At 44.6% G+C, this 19,335-nt stretch overlaps 1 protein-coding gene and 1 long non-coding RNA gene across 3 annotated transcripts in view; both read right to left on the bottom strand.

The window, feature by feature from the left end:
• Positions 1 to 19,335, bottom strand: part of PITPNC1 (phosphatidylinositol transfer protein cytoplasmic 1) — a 325,500-nt gene that overhangs the window by 262,791 nt on the left and 43,374 nt on the right. The window lies entirely within an intron of this gene.
• Positions 2,726 to 17,758, bottom strand: LOC115894829. The gene is made up of 2 exons (XR_004055026.1): positions 17,115 to 17,758; positions 2,726 to 3,283 (listed from the first exon to the last, which is right to left on the bottom strand). It is a non-coding gene; the product is annotated as an uncharacterized LOC115894829 (long non-coding RNA).

The raw sequence follows: 19,335 nt of genomic DNA, 5'->3' as shown, positions 1-19,335 counted from the left end.
GCATGAGGCTGAGGCTCAGCTTAGGCTCAGCAGAATTTATTCTACTCAACTAAATCACAAACGCTTCAGGGGTTACAATCCCATTCTCCTATTCTTCTGTATCATTTTGCGCCCAGCTCAATAAGTTCCTGTTAACTAATTAAGTGGAAAAGAAGAGCTTAAATCCAAGGCATACATGATGGAAGCCAGGCGTGTGCAGTTTCTACTTCATACAACCTCTCGTGCCGAACAGCATGGTGCACTGATGAATATTCAAAAAGGAACAACCGTTAATGATGACTAAGACCCCCAAAATGTAATAAGTTATTTTAGTGACACTCTTCTGTCATTTTTCCCCATCTAATTTCGCATTCTTAGGACTAGGAAGAAGAATAATTGAAGTCAAGGCTTGATTGTATGGTCTTTACAGCTTGTGATCGGATTAGAAGGCTGACAAAATTGTTGCTTCTATCCACCTTGTACAATCGGAGAGAATGAATGAGCTGCTTTCCAGTTTTCTGTTCCAAGTATTAACTGGATTCCCACTTCACTCTGCTTCCGTGATTTCTACTCTGCTTATGTTAGCTTCCGTCTCACACAATATGAACATGGCCCCATCTCTGCCAAGCAAATGAGAGGCCGAGCTCTGGGCTGTGGACAGTGTCAGTGACAACAAGGGTGAGGCGTCATCAGATGAATCATCAGGTGTGGGAAATGCATTTGAGACACTCAAAATAACTGGGGAGTGATGGGGGTGGCTTAATAAATAAAAGCCTACAAGACCTAACTTCTAGACGTCTTCAGAAGGCTGAGTTGCTTTGAGAGGCAGACACACAAGATGACAACTTGCTACCAGTGGCTGGGCCCAGGCAAGGAGTTATGGCTAAACAGGAAATCAGTTACTTAGCAGTTGAGCGGATGTTTGAGTGTTCAAAGGACAGGCACAACAGCTATACTCTGATATGTCCTATAAAGTTAAAAACAAAGCCAGGTTAACTCTGACAGATGCATCCGAGACTGATACGCTTAGGAGCTACCTGGTTGCATTGCCTGGGGGATCTTAATACTCTGTGAATCATTATGAATTATAATATTTAAAGCTGTTGTTTATTTGGTATTTATTGGGTGTCATGATGTGCCCAGTGCTATACAGGCATAATTTTTAAACCACCCAAAAGTCCTGCAAGAGGTTAGGCGTGATGGCTCATGTCTGTAATCCTAGCACTGTGGGAGGCTGAGCTGCGCAGATTTCTTGAGCCCAGGAGTTAGAGACCAGTCTGGGTAACATGACAAGATCCCTATCCCTATTAAAAAAATTTTTTTCAAAAAAAAGTTAGCCAGGCATGTTGGTGCATGCCTGTAGTCCCAGCTACTGGGGAGGCTAAGGTAGGAGGATTAACCAAGCTTGGGGAGGTAAAGGCTGCAGTGAGCCATGATGGCACCACTGCACTCCAGCCTGGGCAACACAGTGAGACCCTGTCTCAAATAAATAAATACATAAATACATACATACATAAAAGTCTTGCAAGGGAAAAAAATCTCCATTTTTCAAAAGGAAGTTAGAGAGGTTGAGTAATTTGCCTGATTTCACTAAGTTGGTCATAACAGAGTTTGAATTCAAACCCAGAGCAAACCCAGGCTTAGCGGAACTAGCAACTTTTCCTTTTGAGGTATAGATGATCCTACTTTTTGTTATTCAAGGTCAAGGCCAGGATTAGGAGACAAGCGAGGGTGAGTTTGCCAGTGGAGGGTTAGATCCTGTCTTTAACATTTTGATATTTTGTTCATTGTAGAGTATTATGCATTAATTTTGATTTTTAAAAAATATTGTACCAAAATACAATTTATCCTGATTTTTAGTTTTTTGGTGCCATCTTAAATTTTGAGCCCAAGGGCTAGTGTTTTACTAGCCTCACTATTCTCTAGGCTCTGCTCAAGGCTACAGACAATCTGTAATCGCCTGAATTAAGGCAACAGACAGTTCTCATTTCAGACAGACTTTTCCTCTTCCTCCTGCCTACCTCATATATTTTACATCCCAAATTACTGCCTACTGGGAAAGAAGGTTTTGGGTTTTTTAAACTTGTTGCTTTGCTTTTTTGTTGGTTTTGTTTTTGTTTTTTCTGTATCCTTTTCCTTGATTCATCACTGGCTGGGATACATACTACATACACAAGACATGTGGCAAAAGGTGGTATATGAAGAAACGGGATGCCAAAAATTTCACACAAGCATAATGTGTGTTCATAATCCAGGAACACATTCAAGCATACTTAAAAAAGAAAGGTCCATCTCATCAACAAAACATAAGTACGTAAGGCGATAGATATGTTAATTAGCTTAACATAATAATTCCACAATGTATTCACATATCAAAATATGACCTGGTATATTATAAATATATATAATTTTTCATTTGTCAATAAATGAATGAGTGAAATGTGCAAGAGTAATGTCAGGCCCCTGCCCAAGGCTGGAGAACATATTTTTTTCTATGAGAAATTTTCTTCCATGATTGTCAGATCTTCAAACATCTGCTTCACGGAAGTGTCTCAGAGCTCTGTCACAGATACAAGATTAAATAAATACTATAAGCTGAGGCTGTGGGTTGTCACTGGTAGCTGGAGGGACAAAAGTCATCCTTTTATTTCTAACCTTTTGTTTCTGCAAATGTAGTCTATTATGACATGCACAGGTATTAGGAGGGTAACGGCCATGCCAATAGCAAACACAGCTGTTTTGAATTCTATTCTGTATTTTTTATTAACTAAATACAGTGCTTGGTAAAACAAAATAAAATCAACATTAGGAGGCTCATCAATTACACAAGAGGGAAATGGTTACATAGAAATTGACATCATCTGGGTAATATATACCTAATCAATTTCCTAAGCAAATCAGATGCTTGTGGGCTGAGTTAAAGAAACACCTTTAATTAATTCAGCACCTACTGTGTGTCTGAAACCCACCCAGAAACTTGTGGCCCAGGTTTCCTAGGAGAAACTGATGACCCATAAGCTATTGCCATTTGGACCTGTATTTTGTGGAGAGTGCAGGTTATTTGTTTAATGTAAAAAAGTGCTAAATTGCAGTCCCTTTCTACAGGACAGGCCAAGGGAAACTGATGGGAGCAAAGCAGGTGGATCTCTGGCAAGATTACAATCAAATTAAATGCGCATGGCCTGGAGTTTTCTTTTCAGCACTTTCAACTCAGAATAGTAGCAGGAAGTCAGTAGCAGGGCTGCTTTTGGTCGCTGGGGCACAGTATTATACCTCTGAGTTGCTTCTTCAGTTCTAATTTGACCTAATGAACATTTAAAAGAGAGGAAGGAACAATTACTTGAGTCCAGAAAACTGGATGGTAAAAGATCATACTCTAAAATTCACACATTCTATGCATTAGAAAATCACTGAGGCCCAGCCGGGCAAGGTGGCTCATGCCTATAATCCCAACACTTTGGGAGGCTAAGGCAGGCAGATCACTTGAGGTCAGGAGTTCGAGACCAGCCTGGCCAACATGGTGAAACCCTGTCTCTACTAAAAATACAAAAATTAGCCAGGCATGGTGGGAGGCACCTGTAATCCCAGCTACTGGGGAGGCTGAGGCAGGAGAATCGCTTGAACCCAGGAGGCAGAGGTTGCAGTGAGTGGAGATCACGCCACTGCACTCCAGCCTGGGCGACAGAGTGAGACTGTCTCAAAAAAAAGTCACTTAGTACTCTGTCCTCTTTATCTAAATTCTAACAAAGATATTACAACCCAGCAGCTTAGAAGGCACACAGTGGAATGATGGTTGCTGCACTGACTAGAGGTCTATGTGCTGCAGAGGGTCAATTACAATGTTCATGGCTAGGGCTATTGAGTGACCTGAAGGTCAGACACAGCCCTGTCTTAGGCCCTTTCTTCTTCTTTTTTCTTTTCTTTTCTTTTGAGACAGAGTCTCGCTCTGCCGCCCAGGCTGGAGTGCAGTGTCAAGATCTCGGCTTACTGCAACCTCCGTCTCCCAGGTTCAAGCAATTCTCTGCCTCAGCCTCCCCAGTAGCTGGGATTACAGATGTGCACCACCACACCCAGCTAAATTTTGGAATTTTTAGTAGAGACAGGGTTTCGCCATGCTGGCCAGGCTGGTCTCCAACTCCTAACCTCAAGTGATCCGCCTGCCTCAGCCTCCCAAAGTGCTGGGATTATAGGCCTGAGCCTTCGCACCCGGCCTTTGGCCCTTTCGTTCATTCATTTATTCATTCATTTGTTCATTTGTTCTCAGGGACCTCCTCTGGGATCTTAGAGCTCCTTTGAGTTCCTGGTAAGACCACCCACCTCTCCAGGGCTTAAGGAAGGTCTATAGAATGGCCAGTTTTCCTCATGAGGCCTCTCTCATGCCTGTGCCCCAGTGCAAATCTTCCTAAGAAACGAGTGATGCTTAGGAGGTACATCAGTTTCCCAGGGCTGCAGTAACAAAGTACCACCAAGTGCCTAAAGCAACAGAAATGTGTTCTCCCACAGTTCTGTAGGGTAGAAGCCCAAAATCAAGGTATCAGCAGGGCCATGCTCTGGAGGAAATCTTTCCTTGCCTCTTCCAGCTTCTGGTGACCCCAGGCATTCCCTGGCTCGTGGCTGCAACACCCCAACTTCTGCCTCCATGTTCAAGGGGCTGTCTTCTCCCTGTGTCTCTCTATGTCCACCCCTCTTCCTATAAGGACATCAGTCATTGGATATAGGTATCACACTAATTTCCGGATTATTTCATCTTAAGGCCCTTCACTAATTACATCTGCAAAAACCCTATTGCTGGCTGGGTGCAGTGGCTCACACTTGTAATCCCAGCACTTTGGGAGGCCGAGGTAGGTGGATTACTTGAGTCTAGGAGTTTGAGACCAGTCTGGGCAACATGGCAAAACCCTGTCTCCACTAAAAATGCAAAAATCAGCCGGGCATGGTGGTGCAAGCCTGTAGTCTTAGTTACTGGGGAGGTTGAGGTGGGGGGATCACCTGAGCCTGGGAAGTCAAGGCTGCAGTGAACTGTGATCGCACCACTGCACCCCAGCCTTTACAACCAGAGTGAGACCCTGTCTTAAAAAAAGAAAAAAAAAGAAAAGAAAAGAAATCCCTACTTTAAATACGATCAGATTCTAAGGTTCCAGACAGACACAGATTTTGAGGGAACACTATTCAACCTGCTACAGAAGATTAAAACTGGTAACAGATGACCCAGCTTTCCAGAAAAGGCCATGGATTGAGTCCCCTTTACCTCAGGCATCCACACAAATCCAAGACTCTTGGGTTTTCCCTGGTCTCAGGACTTTTATCCCTGTTGCCACTCTTACAAAGCTCTGCACACAGCTAAGAAATATGAATCAGATTATGTCACTCCTGGTTTTAGAACTCTCAGTGGCTCCCGTTGCAAAAAGGACATATCCCAAACTCCCAGCCAGGCCCCGAACACTTTGCACGCCCTGTCCTATACGTTCATTCCATCACCCTCCTTCCCCTCCGTGGCCTCCCTACCTTCTGCTTACCTCCTGCCTCCCTCACCCTTACCTTTATTCCTCTCCTGACTCAAACACAAAGAGGCCATGCTAGCACTTGCTGCTCCCTGTGTCTGGACAGCTCTCTCAGATTGCCACTTAGATCAGACCATTGTTCAAATGTCAAATCCTCACAGAAAATTTCTCTGTCCATTCTTTCTAAAATAGCACTCCCAGCCAGGCACAGTGGCTCATGCCTGTAATCCCAACACTCTAGGAGGCGGCTGAGGCAGGAGGATCATTTGAGGCCAGGAATTTAAGACCAGCCTGGGCAAGATTGTGAGACCTTGTCTCTACAAAAAATTTAAAAATTAGCTGGGTGGCTGGGTGTGGTGGCACACATCTGCAGTCCCAGCTACTTGGGAGGCTGAAGCAGGAGGATCCCTTGAGCCCAGGAACTGGAGGCTGTAGTGAGCTATGATCACACCACAACACTCCAGACTGGGCAACAGAGCAGCAAGATTGTATCTCAAAAAAATAAAAAGTAAAACAAAGAAACAACAACAACAAAAAACACACCAACGATGCATCTCACACATCTTAGGTCACTCGATTACATGACCCCAACTTAATTTTTTATACCACTTATCACTAGCTGAAATTTTTTTTTTTTTTTTTTTTTTTTTTGGCAGGGGGCGTGTAGATAGAGGCTTGCTCTGTCACCCAGGCTGGAGTACAATGGCACAATCTCGGCTCACTGCAACCTCCACCTCCCAGGTTCAAGCGATTCTCCTGCCTCAGCCTCCTGAGTAGCTGGGATTACAGGCGTGCACCACCACGCCAGGATAATTTTTGTATTTTTAGTAGAGATGGGGTTTCACCATGTTGGTCAAGTTGGTCTCGAACTCCTGACCTTGTGATCCCCCTCCCAAAGTGCTGGGATTACAGGCGTAGGCCACCGCACCCAGCCTGAAACTGTATTATTTATGTCCGTGTTCACTTGCTTACAGTCCGTCTCCACCAGCACAATGTCAGCCCCATGGGGGCAGGAGTTTGTCTCATTGGTAGCTACGTCCCTGCATCCCAGGGCCTGGAAGAAGGCATTCAATAAATACTTGCTGAATGAATCCATGTGCCTGCTGGGTGATATGTTAGGCACTGAGGGTACAAAAAATGCCTACAATGGCCCTGGAGGGTGTCACAGTTTAGTGAGGATTACAGAAATGTCAAAAGCACTAACACTTCTGGGACCAGTCACTGTTCTGTGGCTTTTATCTTCACAAGAATCCTGCAGAAGTAGGTACTATTATAATTTCCGTTTTACAGATGAAGTAACTGAGGTTGAGTAATTTGCCCAAGAGGAGCCAAGGTTCAACCCAGGGAGTCTGATCAGATCTTGAGCTCTGGGCTTTTTTTTTTTTCTCTGTCGCCCAGGCTGGAGTGCAGTGGTGCGATCTCGGCTCACTGCAAGCTGCACCTCCCGGGTTTGCGCCATTCTCCTGCCTCAGCCTCCTGAATAGATGGGGGTATGGGCGCCTGCCACTACGCCTGGCTAATTTTTGTATTTTTAGTATAGGCGGGGTTTCTCCATGTTGGCCAGGCTGGTCTCGAACTCCTGACCTCAGGTGATCCACCCGCCTCAGCCTCCCAAAGTGCTGGGGGCCACCACACCTGGCTTTTTTTTTTTGAGACAGAGTCTCACTCTATTGCTCACTGTTGCAACAGCTCGCTGAAACCTTCACCTCCCAGGCTCAAGTGATCCTCCCACCTCAGCCTCCTGAGTAGCTGGGATCACAGGCATACGCCACCACGCCTGGCAAATTTTTTTGTATTTTTAGTAGAGACGGGGTTTTGCCACATTGGTCAGGCTGGTCTTGAGCTACTGGCCTCTAGGGATCCGCCTGCCTCGGGCTCCCAAAGTGCTGGGATTACAGGTGTGAGACACAGCGCCCGGCCTGAGCTCTGGGCTTCTAAAGCACAGCCCCTCTACCAAAGATTACAGCTCTGTGCAGAGGGTGCTAAGAAAGGTTATGTAATGGGCCTGTGGGAGCCGGAAGAGGAAACGTTACTTGGGGGTGGGGCAGGTGGGAGGCTTCCTCTTGCTGCTCAGTTCCCAGGCTGGGGTGTCAACACCATGTGCAAATGGGCAGATTTTACAAAAGAGGCACAGAGCAGATTGCATTCAATGGGATGCAAAGTAGTTTCTGGTAATCTTGTGTGGGCACAGGGAGGGGTAACACAGGACTCTGTGGTGCCACAGCTGAGGTGTCAGCGTTACGTCACCATCACGGAGCCATAAGCCTTATTCCCCATCTGCAGCCCGGGTTCTAGGCACTGGGCTCTTGACTTCCGAACATCTGTAATCAAGGCTCTCTCTTAAACCACAGTTTCTGCGGCTGAGCTCTGGCCTTGCTCCTCTTCATCTCCCTGGAGAACCAGATCCTGCTCTAAGCCCCAGGAGCAGGACCATTTGTGGTCTCGGCCCCCTGTCCCACCCTGACCACCCTCCCATCCAGCCTGTACCTCTATGCCAGCACCAGACTCCTCTTTATTATTATATTATTATTATGGGGGGAGGGGACAGAGTCTCGCTATGTCACGCTGGCTGGAGTGCAGTGGCTATTCACAGGGGTGATCCTCATACGCTAGTCTCAGACTCCTGGGTTCACGTGATCCTCCTGCGTCAGCCTCCTGAGCCTGCGCCTGGCTTCCTCTCTTTTTTTTATTTTTATTTTTTAGAGATGGAGTCTCACTCTACTGTCCAGGCTGTAGCACAGTGGCACAATAATAGCTCACTGCAGCCTCAAACTCCTACGCTCAAGAGATCCTCCTGCCTCAGCCTCCCGAGTAGCTGGGTCTACAGGCGCAAGCCACCACACCCAGAATCTCCCTGTGTTGCCCAGGCTGCTCTGGAACTCCTAGCCTCAAGCGATCCGCCCGCCTCACCTCCTGAAGTACTGGGATTTCGAGTTACTGCACCTGGCTCCCCAGCTTCCTCTCTGCTGTATCTTCTGCCCGGGGTTGGAAGCTTCCTATTGCTCAGCGCTGGCCTGCCCTCGATGCAAATGCCCAGAAGCATGGCCGTGTTTGTGCGCAGCCAGCGGACCCTCCAGCGGCTCCCCTGTCCCGCAGCCTTATGCGCCCGCCCAGGCTCACTCCTGCAGCCCGCAGCAAAGACCTTAGCAGTCTCTGCTCCGCACCTGTAGCTTTGCCTCCTTTCTAGGTCTGGCTTCCCTTGATCTGGCCCAACTAAATCCTTTCCTGACACTGACTGCAAGGAGACAGGAAAACTACAGAAAGCATAAGAGGGAGAACCATGTAAGTCACAAACAAATGGCTCTTTTGCCAAATATCTACAAACTTTGCTCCCACGATTCATCCAGGTCTCTGCTCAACTGTGGCCTCAAGGGTCTTCTGCCATCACCCTCCCCACCCCCACTCCCTGTCTCTATATCTTGCTATATTTGTGGCTACCTGACATTATGTTATATTTGTGTATTTCCATGCTATTGTCAGGGTCCTCCTCCCACCTCCAGAATATAAGCAGCTTGAGGACAGGGAGTTTGTTTTATTCACACCTGTGTCCAAAGCTATATCTGGCACATAATACTCACTCAATAAATAGTGGTAAGCTGAGTGCTTACAACAGTCACACACACCTGAAATCTACACAAAAGAGCACACTGTGATAGCTGATGCTTACAAAGATCACTCAGGAAATCGAGACTGGGAAAGTCATTTTGTTCTGTTCTGTTTTGTTTTAGGATTAAATGAGATAATGTTCACAAAGCCTGTAATGAAGTTACTGAAATGGTCGTGACCAGCCCTTTGAATAAGAGGACTTTTTGGCTTATCTGTGGTGGCAGATATCACAAAAATAATACACGGATCTTTATTTATTTATTTGTTTGTTTATTTATTCTTGCTCATCAGTATCATTAGTGTTAGTGCATTTCATATGTGGTCCAAGACAATTCTTCCAATGTGGCCCAAGGAAGCCAAAAGTTTGGACACCCGTGTTCTAAAACATAGCAAGCTTATAAATATGTTAGCTATTATTAGAGAAACCATCTTTACAAGATTCTGGTAAACCTTTCTTATCAGGAACACCCAGCTCGTTTCCCAAGAGTGTCAAGTAGCTGAAGTTTTCCTGCAGAAGTTATCCACTGGGATATAGGAGGTAGTGTGGCTGTGGTCCGTGCTGGGTGAAACTGAAAATATCTGACTGAGCCAAACGGAAGAGACTCTAAATATAAACATTGCTGAAATACAGTCAACTGTCAAGACAGTCATGACATTAAGACAAAGGAATAAAACTTTTTCAGAGTGACTCATCTTTTGGTTCTTCAGAGTGATCATATCTTCCTTGGAAACAGAAAATACATGGAGATGTGTGAACTATGCATGCCTCTGTGTTTATGACTCGAAGATAAGCTGTGGTGAGGGAAAGTCTGTATTAGTATTCAAGGCCACAGAAACCAGTCTGTTTTACAAATTACCATGTAATTTAACAGAAGGCTCATGAGATGTATTTTAAGCACATCCCCTTTCTTATTCTTAGTATTCCACTCAACGTCCAAACCCTTATTAATATCTCTGGCCAAAACCACAACTTAAAAACTGCAAACTCATTGTACTATCAAGGAATATTTTCTAATTGCGCCTTAAAACCAACTGTCAGACAAGCTGAGTTCCCATCATGAATAATGGTATACAGAGGCTGACTCGGGGGTAAAGTATGGATGGAGAAAACGCAGAAAGAGGGGGAAAGCTGTAGGTAAGACAAGACATGAGGCCAGGTGTGGTGGCTTACTCTATAGACCCAGCACTTTGGGAGGATGAGGCGGGTGAATCACTTAAGGTCCAGGTGGATCACTTAAGGTCAGGAGTTTGAGACCAGCTTGTTCAACATGGTGAAACCCCGTCTCCACTGAAAATACAAAAATTAGCCGGGCGTGGTGGTGGCGCCTATAGTCCCAGCTACTCAGGAGGCTGAAGCATGATAATCGCTTGAACCTGGGAGGTAGAAGTTGCAGTGAGCCAAGATTATGCCACTGTACTCCAGCCTGGGTGACAGAGCAAGACTCCATCGCAAAAAAAAAAAAAAAAAAAAAAAAGAGACAAGAAACTAAAAACAGTAAAAATTAAAGAAACAGTTCATCATAAAATGGAAACACATAATCAACTTCTTTCAACATTCCAAGTTGTTGTGTGGTTTTGTTTTGTTTTTACGAGATGGGGTCTTGCTTTGTCACCCAGGCTGGAGTGCAGTGGTGTGATCATTTCTGACTGCAGCCTTCCAGGGCGCAAGGGATCCTCCCACCTCAGTCTCCTGAGCAGCTGGGACTACAGACACATGCAACTGCATGTGTCTAATTTTTTTTTCTTTTTTGTAGAGACAGGGTCTCACTATGCTGCCCAGGCTGATTCCGAACTCCCAGCCTCATTTGATCCTCCCACCTCAGCCTCCCAAGTAGGTGGGATGACAGGTGTGCACCACCATGCCCAGCTGTTTTGTTGTTGTTGTTCAGAGACAGAGGTCTCACTACCTTGCTTAGGCTGGTTTCAAACTCCTGGCCTCAAGCGATCCTCCCGCTTCTACCCTCTAGAGCATTCTGCCTTCTAGAGCACTGGGATTATAGGCATGAGCCACCACACAGGCCAACATTCTAAGTTTGTTTTTGTTTTTGTTTTTGAGACAGAGTCTTGTTCTGTCGCCCAGGCTGGAGTGCAGTGGAACGATCTCAGCTCACTGCAAACTCCACCTCCCGAGTTCAAGCGATTCTCCTGCCTCAGCCTCCCGAGTAGCTGGGATTATAGACTAATTTTTTGTGTGTTTTAGTAGAGATGGGGATTCACCATGTTGGCCAGGCTGGTCTCAAACTCCTGACCTCAAGTGATCCTCCCACCTCGGCCTCCCAAAGTGCTGGTATTACTGGGATGACCCACCACATTGGCCAACATTCTAAGTTTTTAAAATCACAAAGTAGTAAAGAGAATTAATGATCCAGAGAAAAGAAGTTACCATTTATAAACTCCTAGGTATTCAGAACTCTCTTAAACCCTTTATAAACCTTATCGCTACACCTCTGAGATTCCTCTTTTGCAGATGGGTAAAAAGAAATTGAGAAAAATTAAATGATTCAGAACTGCAAGTAAAATTGTGTTGTTTCAAAGCAAGGCTCTTTCTACTACACTGATAATTCCTAAATGATTCTTAAATGCTAGTGCACAAGTTCATTGCCAAGTGGAAAAAACAAAGCAAGTGCGTTCTGTTTTCAAAAAGCTGAATGTATTCATCACGTAACTGCTGAAATTGTATTCCTTCTAATATTTCATGCTAAAATACTCTTTCAGAAAAGAAAGGATATTTTGACATGAAAATTCCCCCAAATCATAAAATTCATAAAAACAAAATTTTAATATGACAAATGAATAAAGGAATAATGGTGGTAGAAATAATTACTTTGTAATTTTTTTTTTTTTTTTTTTGAGATGGACTTTTGCTGTTTCATCCAGGTTGGAGTGCAATGGCCTGATCTCAGTTTACTGCAACCTCCGCCTCCCAGGTTCAAGCCACTCTCCTGCCTCAGCCTCCCGAGTAGCTATGATTACAGGCTATTGCCACCACACCCATATTTTTAGTAGAGATGGGGTTTCACCATGTTGGCCAAGTTGGTCTCAATTCCTGACCTCAGACGATCCACCTGCCTTGGCCTCCCAAAGTGCTGGGGTTACAGGTGTGAGCCACTTCGCCCAGCTACTTTGTTAGTTTTAAAATATCCTTCCTTTGCAACATAAAAAGTAAATTATCTTACATCAATCCCCAAAATTTCTTTTAAATTTTACTGACCCATGAAATACAAGACTGGCAACCACTGTCCTATAACCACTAGTTTTCAATTTACCTATCAGTGGTTCATGAAATCATTTTACCTGGTCAATACATGGATATTCTTCTTTCTTTTTTTCTTTCTTCCTTCTTCGATAAAATAGAATAGAATAGAAAAATAGAAAACATCAGGACAAGTAGGTAAAAAGCCAGGCGCAGTAGCTCACGCCTGTCGTCCCAGCACTTTGGGAGACTGAGGAGGGTGGATCACCTGAGGTCGGGAGTTCAAGACCAGCCTGACCAACATGGAGAAACCCCATCTCTACTAAAAATACAAAATTAGCCGGGCGTGGTGGCACCTGCCTGTAATCCCAGCTAGTCGGGAGGCTGAGGCAGGAGAATTGCTTGAACCCAGGAGGCGGAGGTTGCAGTGAGCCGAGATCACACCACTGTACTTCAGCCTGGGTGACAGAGCGAGACTCCATCTCAAATAAAAAGAAAAACAAAACAAGACAAGTAGGGAAAAAAGGTTAACTAATGTTTGTTTTAAGTTTATAAATACATAAATGCTGGTTTATACTGGGTTGGGATGTATAACGTACTTACTGCAGGTAAATGACTGTCAAAACACTTTGAAAACCTTTGTACTGTTTTTCTTAGAGTAATACATATTCATTATTAAATATATGTAAAACAGAAAATTATCAAGAAGAATATTTGAAAGCATCTATAATCTCATTACTCGCAGGCCACTATTATTCATATTTGTATTGCTAGGCAGAGTATGTTTTCTTTCTTTCTTTTTTTTTTTTTTTTTTGAGATGGAGTCTGGCTCTGTCTCCCAGGCTGGAGTGCAGTGGCCAGATCTCAGCTCACTGCAAGCTCCGCCTCCCGGGTTTACGCCATTCTCCTGCCTCAGCCTCCCGAGTAGCTGGGACTACAGGTGCCCGCCACCTCGCCCGGCTAGTTTTTTGTATCTTTTAGTAGAGACGGGGTTTCACCGTGTTAGCCAGGATGGTCTCGATCTCCTGACCTTGTGATCCGCCCGTCTCGGCCTCCCAAAGTGCTGGGATTACAGGCTTGAGCCACCACGCCCGGCCTCTTTCTTTTTTTTTTTTCTTTTTGAGATAGGGTCTCACTCTATTGCCCAGGCTGAAGTGCAGTAGCACGATTTCTGCAGCCTTATCCTCCTGGGCTCAAGGAGTCCTCCCACCTTAGCCTCTCGAGTAGCTAGGACTACAGGTGTGGGCCATGATGCTCTGCTAATTTTTGTTTTTTATTTTTTGTAGAGATGGGCAGTATGTTGCCCAGGTTGGTCTCGAACTCCTGGGCTCAAGTGATCCTCTCACCTCGGCCTCCCAAAGTCCTGGGATTACAGGCATGAGCTACCGTGCCCGGCCAAGGCATGGTATGTTTTCATATTACACAGACACTAGCTGTAAACACTAAATATTCCTAAACCCTCTAAAGTAGCAGCATTATTTAAATAGAAGACTGAACCTGGCACAGTGGCGGATGCCTGCAGTGCCAGCCACTCAGGAAGATGAGGCAGGAGGACTGCTTGAGCCCAGGAGTTCGAGCCTGCAGTGTGCAATGATGGTACCTGTGAACAGTCACTGCACTCTAGCCTGGGCAACACATCAAGATCCCCATCTGTAAAAAATAAAATAAAATAAATAGAAGCCTGATCCTCAAGGACAGTGTGCCACAAATGGGGGAATGCCCTTAGACAAGATGAACTAGTATCATTTCAGACACTTAGGAATCCATCAATCTCTCTGATTACATCAAGAGTTGGAATTCATTTCTAGGCACCTTGCTCACGAAGGAATGCAATCTTCCATCTTAAAGGTAAGCATCTGATTCCACCATTAACATTTTCAACAAAGATTTAATCAAATCAGATTATATATTTGCCCGGAATTTTGTTTCTACGTGTTAAATATGGTTTATTTTTAGCTGTAGGAGTAATGGAATTTGTGTTAACAGGCCCTGGTGAGAATAATCAGTTCACAGCCAAGCTTGGGTGCAGCCAATGTTCATGTGTAGTGAAGGATGACTTTGAAAATACAGCAAATCCAGCTCACTCACTCATGTGAAGAGTCCGAGGAGGTTTTCATAGTGGGAAAGTATGGCTGGACGCAGTGGCTCACACCTGTAATCCCAGCACTTTGGGAAGCCAAGGCAGGTGGATCACAAGGTCAGGAGATCGAGACCATCCTAGCTAACACAGTGAAACTCCAGCTCTACTAAAAATACAAAAAAACTTAGCTGGGCGGGGGTGGCGTGCATCTGTAGTCCCAGCTACTCAGGAGGCTGAGGCAGGAGAATTACTTGAACCTGGGAGGTGGAGGTTGCAGTGAGCCAAGATCACACCACTGCACTCCAGCCTGGGCGACAGAGCGCGACTCTGTCTCAAAAAAAAAAAAAAAAAAAAAAAAAACAGTGCGAAAGTATACATTGTGGGAAAGAAGGAAACTGGCCAGGGTCTCACAGTGCCCAGAGCCCTGACTATTAGTATGAACTCATTCCAGACAACCAGAAGAGCTCCTCCAAGACCAGTCATGGAGACTTTTTCAGGATTAAGAGAAGGCCACCTGAGGCAGCACCTCGGTGCCATTAGAACTCACAGGGACTTCATAACTTATGTTTGCTGCAAAGGAGAGGTGCACGTAAACATGGTGCTCGGAACTCACTGGCACGTGAAAAGAACTTCAGAGTAAAAAGGAATTCGAGCATCATCAATGAGTGTGCTTCCTATCAAACATGGATACTCTTACTAAGCATTTATGAGGAATCCATTTTACAGGAAACTAATGTGGAACAAATTGTATGCAAATTAAATGTTTTTAAAATATCATGATGATACATAAATATGGAAGCTTCCTTTCTCTAAACATATGTATTTTTTAGTTTTTATTTTTATTTTAAGTTCCGGGATACATGTGAAGAATGTGCAGGTTTGTTACCTAGGTATATGTGTGCCATGGTGGTTTGCTGCACCTATTGATCCATCCTCTAAGTTCCCTCCCCTCGCCCCCCACCCTCCAACAGGCCCGGGTGTGTGTTGCTCCCCTCCCTATGTCCATATGTTCTCATTGTTCAACTCCCACTTATGAGTGAGAACATGCAGTGTTTGGTTTTCTGTTCCTCTGTTAGTTTGCTGAGGATGATGGCTTCCAGCTTCATCCATGTCCCTGCAAAGGACACGATCTCATTCCTTTTTATGGCTGCATAGTATTCCATGGTGTATATGTACCACATTTTCTTTATCCAGTCTATCATTGATGGGCATTTGGGTTAATTCCATATGTTTGCTATTGTAAACAGTGCTGCAATAAACATACATGTGCATGTGTCTTTATAGTAGAATGATTTATATTTCTTAGGGTATATACCCAGTAATGGGATTGCTGGGTCAAATGGTATTTCTGGTTCTAGATCCTTGAGGAATCCCCATACTGTCTTCCACAATGGTGGAGCTACTTTATACTTCCACCAACAGTGTAAAAGCATTCCTATTTCTCCACAGCCAAACATGTAATTTATAATCAAAAGAATTCCTCACTCCAAAGCATAGGAAGTGTATAATGGTCTATGAAGCAATCAGCAAAAGGGATTGCAAGAGGGAGGCCTATGTGTTAAATAAAGTTTTATTGAAACACAGCACACCCACTTCTTTACCCTATTGTCTATGGTTGCTTTTGAGCTACAATGGCAGAGTCGAGTGGTTGCGACATAGACCTTATGACTGGCAATAGCAAAAATATTTACTTTCTGGCCTTTTAAGAAAAAAATTTGCTGCCTGGCATGGTGGCTCACACCTGTAATCCCAGCACTCTCACAGGCCAAGGTGAGAGGATCACTTAAGGCTAGGAGTTTGAGACCAGCCTGGGCAATATAGTGAGACTCCCATCTCTTTAAAAAAAAAAAAATTGTTTTTAAAATTAGCCAAGTGTGGTGGTTCTGTTGTCCCAGCTACTTGGGAGGTGGAGGCAGGAAGATTGCTTGAGCCCAGGAGTACAAAGTTGCAATGAGGCATGATTGTGCCACTGCACTCCAGCCTGGGTGACAGAGCAAGACCCTGTCTCTTTAAAAAAAAAAGAAAGAAAGAAAGAAAAGAAATAGAGAGCGAATGAGAGAGAAAGAAAGAAGGAAGGAAGGAAGGGAAAGAGAGCGAGAAAAAGAAGAAAGAAAGAAGGAAGGAAGGAAGGAAGGAAGGAAGGAAGGAAGGAAGGAAGGAAGGAAGGAAGGAAGGAAAGAGAGAGAGAAAGAGAGAACAAATGAAAGAGAGAAAGAAAGAAAGAAAAGGAAAGAGAGAGAAAAAGAAAAGAGAAAAAAGAAAAGAAAAGAAAAGAAAAAAAAGTTTGTCGACCCTTGCCCATAGCAAGGGTTTAGGACTTGAAAAAGCTGTGACCATTTCTGTGGGGTTCATCCCCCCATACCATGAATTCACCTCTTTCTCTAGAGAGGTCATTTCTTAAGGGGCATATGAAGAGTTGTAAAATGTAACAGGAACACCAGTAGGTTTTGGATTGGTGTTAAACCAATTTCAGAGAAGTGTGACTTTCAGGACTGCAAGAAATCTACTTGAAACCTCTTCTGTGAAACTGATCCAAATATTTCAGCCCTGAATCCAAACGAGGACAGAGATGCCCAAGAGGGAGCATTGCAACTTTCCACTGTGGGACCTGGACCGTGTATTCCCTCCTGGCTTCAGGACAGAAATCTGTAACTGCTCTTGAAGGAGCCACAGAAACGCTCTTCTTTTCTTTAACAACTTTCTTCCATTTGTCCTTTGCTCCAGAACTATAAGATGGAAATCCACAAAGACATACCTGGGCGCACATCCATCCTTATTCAAATGCAGGTAGACCTTCAGGGAGGCTGAGGCAGGAGGATCGCTTAAGCCCAGGAGTGCATGGTTGCAGTGAGGCATGATTTCAGGTAGACCTGCATTTAAATGAGGATGGATTTGCGCCCAGTCCTGTCGATTGAAAATACTAGTAATCAGATTTGAAAATACTAATATTCAGGTTTCACCACCTCTCTATACCAAGCCCACATCCTTGCCTTTAGAAAGTCAGGCCAGCTAGGTTGGGTCACCAGGGTGCGCCAGGCAAATATCATCCCCCTCTCCCAAGGTAAGGCCCCTGCCGGGTAATGGAAAGTATTTCTCCAACACACCATGTTTCTAATATCTGTCAGAGAAAAGACCTGATTCAACTTGTATCCAGTGATTTGAAAGCCAAACCCAAATCTCAATGTCATTCTGACAATATTTCTATTAAATAAAATCCTCTGTTTCCTTGGGGGCTTTTAAAGTCAATCTGCCACAAAAAGCTTCCGAACAAGTTAATAACACAGATGTGCTGACTCATACTCCCGGCAAGCACTCCTCCATGAAGAATCAATGGACTTTGTTCAACATATCAAAACAGTTAGCAGTTGAGCAGTAATGCAATTAAAACACAGCTCTTCCTTACCCAATTCTTCCTCATGTTTAAAAAAAAAAAAAAAAAAAAAATGCTAGCATACTGAACTCTTGGGAGTTACAGAATCAAAATCTCAGATCAGTCTGTTAGAGCCGAACTAACATTTACTAAGTGCATATCACACAGAAGGTACTGAGGAACGTACATACACCACCCTGCAAAGTAGACATTGTTTGAGTAAGCTAGACCGGCGTGGTAGCTCACGTCTTTAATCCCAGGAGTTTGGGAGGCTGAGGTGGGCAGATCACCTGAGGTCAGGAGTTGAAGACCAGCCTGGCCAACATGGTGAAACCCCGTCTCTACTAAAAATACAAAAATTAGCCGGGTGTAGTAGTCTAGTCCCAGCTACTTGGGAGGCTGAGGCAGGAGAATCGCTTGAACCTGGGAGGTGGAGGTTGCAGTGAGCCAAGATCACACCACTGTGCTCCAGCCTGGGTGACAGAGCAAGGCTCTGTCTCAAAAGAAAAACAGAAAAAAAGAAAGAAAGACAGTGAGCAAGCTAGGGGTGTGGTGGGTCACACCTGTGTGTACTTAGGAGGCCAAGGCAAGAGGATGGCTTGAGCCCAGGAGCTCAAGACCAGCCTAGGCGACATAGCAAGAACTCCTCTCTATTTTAAAAAATAAATAATGAGGAAATTGAAGCTTGTAGAGCTGAAATGACTTGTCCACGCCTATTAAGACAAAATTGGGATTCCAACTCTGTCTCCAAATCCCTGTCTCTCCATATGCCGCTCACCTCCAACTCTATGCAATGGTAACTAGACAATGTCAAAGGAATGTATTTATAGCCTCCCTTCCTCCTGGGATGGGCCTGGGAACATGCTGTTTTGTTTTCCCTCTGCCCCTCCTTTTAGTCGTTGGAAGCATATGTTGGCACATCCTTCCTTCAGATGATGTGGTTTAAGCCTTCTTGGGTACAGTCACAATTGAGTCATACTTCCTGCAAGTCACACCAGCTCACCTTGCCTGAATTCTAAGGGTTCACAGATTCTTGGCTCATCTCACCCTGTAAATTTCAACTTTAATTCGAGGTCATTTCCTGTTGGCCTCATGTGTCACCTACATGCATAATTTGTTAATTCCTGGAAGGTCCCTCATTGCCTTGACTGTGTTAGAGAGTGAGTCCTATCAAGGAAGGATTTGGTGGCTTATTCGCTGCTGTATTCCCAGAACTTGATAAATATTTACTAAATAAACAGATGCTGCATCTTTGCACATTTCTGGGCGGTAAGGAAACTAAGGCACAGGAAAATTAAGGTTGCTCTTCTACGACCATGCAAGAATGAGACTTCCTAGAATTGGATGTAAGAACAGCCATAACTGGGGTGAGGGTACCCATCCGAAACAGGAACCAAGCTTTCCCAACACCACACTGCGAAGACTTTGGAATGACAAAAATGGGTTTCAAAAGTTACTATTCTAGCCTGGTGCAGTGGCTCACACCTGTAATCCCAGCACTTTGGGAGGCCGAGGCGGGTGGATCACCTGAGGTCAGGAGTTCAAGACCAGCCTGGCCAACACAGTAAAACCCTATCTCTAGTAAAAATACACAAATTAGCCAGGC

The sequence above is a fragment of the Rhinopithecus roxellana genome, chromosome 19, assembly GCF_007565055.1.
Source record: "Rhinopithecus roxellana isolate Shanxi Qingling chromosome 19, ASM756505v1, whole genome shotgun sequence".
In the NCBI taxonomy this organism is placed as follows: domain Eukaryota; kingdom Metazoa; phylum Chordata; class Mammalia; order Primates; family Cercopithecidae; genus Rhinopithecus; species Rhinopithecus roxellana.
The sequence above is the reverse complement of the archived record's forward strand: the minus strand, read 5'-3'. Positions and strand labels throughout refer to the sequence as shown.